General features: G+C 49.8%; 1 protein-coding gene across 2 annotated transcripts in view; it reads left to right on the forward strand.

Moving 5' to 3' along the window:
• Positions 1–7500, forward strand: part of LOC123991256 (contactin-associated protein-like 2) — a 358139-nt gene that overhangs the window by 182543 nt on the left and 168096 nt on the right. The window lies entirely within an intron of this gene.

Below are 7500 nucleotides of genomic sequence, written 5' to 3' on the forward strand. Positions count from 1 at the left end.
TGTGTGTGTGTGTGTGTGTGTGTGTGTGTGTGTGTGTGTGTGTGTGTGTGTGTTTGTTTCACTCCTTAATTACTGCTGGACCTGCCTGTTGTGTGTGTGTGTGTGTGTGTTTCACCCCTTAATTACTGCTGGACCTGCCTGTTGTGTGTGTGTGTGTGTGTGTGTGTGTGTGTGTGTGTGTGTGTGTGTGTGTGTGTGTGTGTGTGTGTGTGTGTGTGTGTGTGTGTGTGTGTGTGTGTGTGTGTGTGTGTGTGTGTGTGTTGTTTCACTCCTTAATTACTGCTGGACCTGCCCGTTGTGTGTGTGTTTCAACCCTTAATTACTGCTGGACCTGCCTGTTGTGTGTGTGTGTGTGTGTGTGTGTGTGTGTGTGTGTGTGTGTGTGTGTGTGTGTGTGTGTGTGTGTGTGTGTGTGTGTGTGTGTGTGTGTGTGTGTGTGTGTGTGTGTGTGTGTGTGTGTGTGTGTGTGTGTTTCACTCCTTAATTACTGCTGGACCTGCCCGTTGTGTGTGTGTTTCAACCCTTAATTACTGCTGGACCTGCCTGTTGTGTGTGTGTGTGTGTGTGTGTGTGTGTGTGTGTGTGTGTGTGTGTGTGTGTGTGTGTGTGTGTGTGTGTGTGTGTGTGTGTGTGTGTGTGTGTGTGTGTGTGTGTGTGTGTGTTTCACTCCTTAATTACTGCTGGACCTGCCTGTTGTGTGTGTGTGTGTGTGTTTTCACCCCTTAATTACTGCTGGACCTGCCTGTTGTGTGTGTGTGTGTGTGTGTGTGTGTGTGTGTTCATGTGTGTGTGTGTGTGTGTGTGTGTGTGTGTGTGTGTGTGTGTGTGTGTGTGTGTGTGTGTGTGTGTGTGTGTGTGTGTGTGTTTCACTCCTTAATTACTGCTGGACCTGCCTGTTGTGTGTGTGTGTGTGTTTCACTCCTTAATTACTGCTGGACCTGCCTGTTGTGTGTGTGTGTGTGTGTTTCACCCCTTAATTACTGCTGGACCTGCCTGTTGTGTGTGTGTGTGTTTCACTCCTTAATTACTGCTGGACCTGCCTGTTGTGTGTGTGTGTGTGTGTGTGTTTCACTCCTTAATTACTGCTGGACCTGCCCGTTGTGTGTGTGTGTGTGTTTCACCCATTAATTACTGCTGGACCTGCCTGTTGTGTGTGTGTTTCACCCCTTAATTACTGCTGGACCTGCCCGTTGTGTGTGTGTGTGTGTGTGCGCATGCGTGCGTGCGTGCGTGCGTGCGTGCGTGTGTGTGTGTGTGTGTGTGTGTGTGTGTGTGTGTGTGTGTGTGTGTGTGTGTGTGTGTGTGTGTGTGTGTTTCACCCATTAATTACTGCTGGACCTGCCTGTTGTGTGTGTGTTTCACCCCTTAATTACTGCTGGACCTGCCCGTTGTGTGTGTGTGTGTGTGTTTCACCCCTTAATTACTGCTGGACCTGCCCGTTGTGTGTGTGTGTGTGTGTGTGTGTGTGTGTGTGTGTGTGTGTGTGTGTGTGTGTGTGTGTGTGTGTGTGTGTGTGTGTGTGTGTGTGTGTGTGTGTGTGTGTGTGTGTGTGTGTGTGTGTGTGTGTTTCACTCCTTAATTACTGCTGGACCTGCCTGTTGTGTGTGTGTGTTTCACCCCTTAATTACTGCTGGACCTGCCTGTTGTGTGTGTGTGTGTTTCACCCCTTAATTACTGCTGGACCTGCCTGTTGTGTGTGTGTGTGTGTGTTTCACCCCTTAATTACTGCTGGACCTGCCTGTTGTGTGTGTGTGTGTGTTTTCACCCCTTAATTACTGCTGGACCTGCCCGTTGTGTGTGTGTGTTTCACCCCTTAATTACTGCTGGACCTGCCCCTTGTGTGTGTGTGTTTCACCCCTTAATTACTGCTGGACCTGCCCCTTGTGTGTGTGTGTTTCACCCCTTAATTACTGCTGGACCTGCCCCTTGTGTGTGTGTGTTTCACCCCTTAATTACTGCTGGACCTGCCCCTGTGTGTTGTGTTTCACCCCTTAATTACTGCTGGACCTGCCCGTTGTGTGTGTGTGTTTCACCCCTTAATTACTGCTGGACCTGCCCGTTGTGTGTGTGTGTTTCACCCCTTAATTACTGCTGGACCTGCCCGTTGTGTGTATGCGTCTTTCTCTCTCACGTTCTCATTCTCCAAAAGCCATTCTACCCCTTCTCCAGTTGCTACATTTTAGTTGTCGGTTTTATTATCCTCTAATAAAATAAATTTATGAACCTAAAATCCCCATTCCATTTTGGAATTCAGAAGTGATGTGCTTTCAGCCTGTGGGGATTTCCAAAGGAAGCACAGAAAGAGGAAAGGACAGGGAGAAATAAGCGGTGAAAGGGATTGATACTGTAATCATCTATTGGTAACGCAACATGTTAGATGGAGTCTTTTCATCCTGTGAATCTGAGGAAAATTACTGTAATCATTCCTTCCAGTCCTTTCTCTGTTTCTCCACTTTGGAACGTAACTCTGAAAGCAATATTATATTATAACTAATAATGGATACCGACTGTAAGCGACTATCAGAGGGTCAGTGAGTGCTATGGGTTGTGTGGGGGTAAGTCCCACCATCTAGTTTTCATCTCAAATGAATTTAACTCCCTGTGGACACACACACACACACACACGCACGCACACACACACACACACACACACACACACACACACACACACACACACACACACACACACACACACACACACACACACACACACACACACACACACACACACACACACACACACACACACACACACACACACACACACACACACACACACGTGCATGCATACACACAAACAGAAATGCGTTGGCATTTAGCTGTGGAAAGTAGATTCTTGACTGACTGTCTAGCCTGTTACACTGATTTCATCAAGGGATAGAATGGATTTCATTGGCCACTCAAAACTGATCTGAAAATGTCCTCATATGTGTATGCATATTCTGTTTTGCTCCGTCAACTATCTTAGTATTGTTGAACCATGAACGTATGTACACTGACTTCATACACATTTGTATTATACGAGTACAGCCAGTGTCACGTTCTGACCTTTATTTCCTTTGTTTTGTCATTATTTAGTATGGTCAGGGTATGAGTTGGGGTGGGCAGTCTATGTTTGTTTTTCTATGATTTGGGTATTTCTATGTTTCGGCCTAGTATGGTTCTCAGGTGTGGGTTTCACTGTGTGTTTGTGGGTGCTTGTTCCTGTCTCTGTGTTTGCACCAGATAGGACTGTTTGGGTTTTTACGTTTCTTGTTATTGTATTCAGTTGTTCATGTGTACATTTACGTATTAAAAGAACCATGGACACTTACCACGCCGCATATTGGTCCTCTGATCCTTTTCGCCTCTCCTCTTCGGAGGAGGAGGAGGAAATCCCTTACAGCCAGCAGGAAAATTAGCCTCTTTTCTCCTCTCCTCTTGGGAAGAGGAGGAGGAAATCCCTTACAGCCAGCAGGAAAAGTAGCCTCTTTTCTCCTCTCCTCTCGGAAGAGGAGGAGGAAATCCCTTACAGCCAGCAGGAAAAGTAGCCTCTTTTCGCCTCTCCTCTCGGAAGAGGAGGAGGAAATCCCTTACAGCCAGCAGGAAAAGTAGCCTCTTTTCTCCTCTCCTCTCGGAAGAGGAGGAGGAAATCCCTTACAGCCAGCAGGAAAAGTAGCCTCTTTTCTCCTCTCCTCTCGGAAGAGAGGAGGCCAGCAGGAAAAGTAGCCTCTTTTCTCCTCTCCTCTCGGAAGAGGAGGAGGAAATCCAGCCAGCAGGAAAAGTAGCCTCTTTTCTCCTCTCCTCTTGGAAGAGAAAATCCCTTACAGCCAGCAGGAAAAGTAGCCTCTTTTCTCCTCTCCTCTTGGAAGAGGAAATCCCTTACAGCCAGCAGGAAAAGTAGCCTCTTTTCTCCTCTCCTCTCGGAAGAGGAAATCCCTTACAGCCAGCAGGAAAAGTAGCCTCTTTTCTCCTCTCCTCTCGGAAGAGGAGGAGGAAATCCCTTACAGCCAGCAGGAAAAGTAGCCTCTTTTCTCCTCTCCTCTTGGAAGAGAAAATCCCTTACAGCCAGCAGGAAAAGTAGCCTCTTTTCTCCTCTCCTCTTGGAAGAGGAAATCCCTTACAGCCAGCAGGAAAAGTAGCCTCTTTTCTCCTCTCCTCTTGGAAGAGGAAATCCCTTACAGCCAGCAGGAAAAGTAGCCTCTTTTCTCCTCCTTGTTGCTCCTTTTGTTTGCAGAGGTTCGTTCTCTCTGATTGTCTCAAAGTTGAAATGTCTCTCGACATCGAGGGGGGGGGGAGAGGGAAGGAGAGAGGTTTTAGTGCATTTCCATAGATACATTGTCTACTTTATAATGATACCAGCTAATAGAAAATAACCATCATAATTGCAATGGCCAAAGGCAGGGTTCTTGCTAAACACTTTTAGTTTCAATTTCATGTCTTTCCCCATCGACTTTCATTACAGAATGTGTTTTCCGTCCACTAACACTAAACTTATCAAAGTGTTGTTGATTAGTTGAGTTAGGTGTGTTAGTGCTTGGTTGGAACGAAAGCCTGTCACCTTGTATAACTCCCTGGCCCTTGGTTGTTTAAACAGTGACAGCCGATGACAGTCAGTGGCACATGTCCAGCTTGCTATTTGTGCAGCTCGGAGCTATTTGCTTTAGTCTAGAAATGGAACAGATAAATGTAATCGCATGTCTCCTCTTCTACCATCCTCTCCATCTGTCTCTCTCAGAGGAGTAGGTTGGCATTTAGACTGAGACATTGTAGTCATTCATTCTGCTTGTCTTTAATAAAACCAGGACAGAGGAAAACCATCCCCAGATTTTCATTCAAAGCAAATATCAGAGCAAATATTAGGCTTTAATGTAGGCAACATGTGTCCATCACATTCTCTGTCTGTCCAACAAAGAATTCAGAAGAGCTGTGAAAGGTGATACTACAGAAGAGTGTGTGTGGGGTGTTGGGGTACGTGTGTGTGTGTGGGGTGTTGGGGTACATGTGTGTGTGTGTGGGGTGTTGGGGTACGTGTGTGTGTGGGGGGTGTTGGGGTACGTGTGTGTGTGTGGGGTGTTGGGGTACGTGTGTGTGTGTGGGGTGTTGGGGTACGTGTGTGTGTGTAGGGTGTTGGGGTACGTGTGTGTGTGGTGTGTTGGGGTACGTGTGTGTGTGGGGTGTTGGGGTACGTGTGGGGTGTTGGGGTACGTGTGTGTGTGGGGTGTTGGGGTACATGTGGGGTGTTGGGGTACGTGTGTATGGGGGTGTTGGGGTACGTGTGGGGTGTTGGGGTACGTGTGTGTGTGGGGGTACGTGTGTGTGTGTGTGTGGGGTGTTGGGGTACGTGTGTGTGTGTGGGGTGTTGGGGTACGTGTGTGTGTGTGTGGGGGTGTTGGGGTACGTGTGTGTGTGGGGTGTTGGGGTACGTGTGGGGTGTTGGGGTACGTGTGTGTGTGGGGTGTTGGGGTACGTGTGGGGTGTTGGGGTACGTGTGTGTGTGTGGGGGGTGTTGGGGTACGTGTGTGTGTGGGGGTACATGTGTGTGTGTGTGTGTGTGTGGGGTGTTGGGGTGTGTGTGTGTGTGGGGTGTTGGGGTACGTGTGTGTGTGTGTGGGGTGTTGGGGTACGTGTGTGTGTGGGGTGTTGGGGTACGTGTGGGGTGTTGGGGTACGTGTGTGTGTGTGTGTGGGGTGTTGGGGTACGTGTGGGGTGTTGGGGTACGTGTGTGTGTGTGGGGTGTTGGGGTACGTGTGTGTGTGTGGGGTGTTGGGGTACGTGTGTGTGTGTGGGGTGTTGGGGTACGTGTGTGTGTGTGGGGTGTTGGGGTACGTGTGTGTGTGGGGTGTTGGGGTACGTGTGTGTGTGGGGTGTTGGGGTACGTGTGTGTGTGGGGTGTTGGGGTACGTGTGGGGTGTTGGGGTATGTGTGTGTGTGTGTGGGGTGTTGGGGTACGTGTGGGGTGTTGGGGTACGTGTGTGTGTGTGGGGGGTGTTGGGGTACGTGTGTGTGTGGGGTGTTGGGGTACGTGTGGGGTGTTGGGGTACGTGTGTGTGTGTGTGGGGTGTTGGGGTACGTGTGGGGTGTTGGGGTACGTGTGTGTGTGTGTGGGGTGTTGGGGTACGTGTGTGTGTGGGGTGTTGGGGTACGTGTGGGGTGTTGGGGTACGTGTGTGTGTGTGTGGGGTGTTGGGGTACGTGTGTGTGTGTGTACGTGTGGGGTGTTGGGGTACGTGTGGGGTGTTGGGGTACGTGTGGGGTGTTGGGGTACGTGTGGGGTGTTGGGGTACGTGTGGGGTGTTGGGGTACGTGTGTATTTTCACCGGTGGTGACGGCACAAGTGGTCTCAGTCAGTACTATGAGGGAGTATGGGGGAGTAGGAGGGAGTATGGGGGAGTAGGAGGGAGTATGGGGAAGTAGGAGGGAGTATGGGGGAGTAGGAGGGAGTATGGGGGAGTAGGAGGGAGTATGGGGGAGTATGGGGAGTATGGGGGAGTAGGAGGGAGTATGGGGGAGTAGGAGGGAGTATGGGGGAGTAGGAGGGAGTATGGGGGAGTAGGAGGGAGTATGGGGGAGTATGGGGGAGTATGGGGGTAGGAGGGAGTAGGAGGGAGTATGGGGGAGGGAGGGAGTATGGGGGAGTAGGAGGGAGTATGAGGGAGTATGGGGGAGTAGGAGGGAGTATGAGGGAGTAGGAGGGAGTATGAGGGAGTATGGGGGAGTAGGAGGGAGTAGGAGGGAGTATGGGGGAGTATGGGGGAGTATGGGGGAGTAGGAGGGAGTATGAGGGAGTAGGAGGGAGTATGGGGGAGAGGGAGTAGGAGGGAGTAGGAGGGAGTATGAGGGAGTATGGGGGAGTAGGAGGGAGTGAGGGGAGTATGGGGGAGTAGGAGGGAGTATGAGGGAGTATGAGGGAGTATGGTTGTTAGACAAAGTACATCATGTCACAGATCGGTTCAGTCTCAACCAGGGAGCGTAACATTATCAAACACCGGGACCGTTAAGGTTATTCAGGGATAAATGGTCTGCTTCCCCCCCAGTGTGAAGCTGCTATAGTCCACCTATAGTCCACCTCGCTCATATTTCCCTTCACCACTATGTGACTGGGGACTTTCTCTCTCTCTCTCTCTCTCTCTCTCTCTCTCTCTCTCTCTCTCTCTCTCTCTCTCTCTCTCTCTCTCTCTCTCTCTCTCTCTCTCTCTCTCTCTCTCTCTCTCTCTCTCTCTCTCCCAGACACACACACACACATACACACATTCCTGCCTTGCACATTCGGTCTCCCTCCCTTGGTTGAGGCAGAGATTGAGCTGCTGTGTAAACCTAATGTACTGGAAGATGTGGCCTTGCTAAGGTGTGTGTGTATTTGCCTCAGTGAAGTTCCACATCATTGAGCCTGTAGCTCACTCCACCAGACAGGTGGCAGTGTTTTACTCTGTGATACGACTACTGTGCAGTATGTGTCGTACACTGGCTGGGGAACACAGACCTGAATAACTAATGAAAATATATACTTGAATAATAACCC

The sequence above is a fragment of the Oncorhynchus gorbuscha genome, linkage group LG12 (genome assembly GCF_021184085.1).
Source record: "Oncorhynchus gorbuscha isolate QuinsamMale2020 ecotype Even-year linkage group LG12, OgorEven_v1.0, whole genome shotgun sequence".
Lineage (NCBI taxonomy): Eukaryota > Metazoa > Chordata > Actinopteri > Salmoniformes > Salmonidae > Oncorhynchus > Oncorhynchus gorbuscha.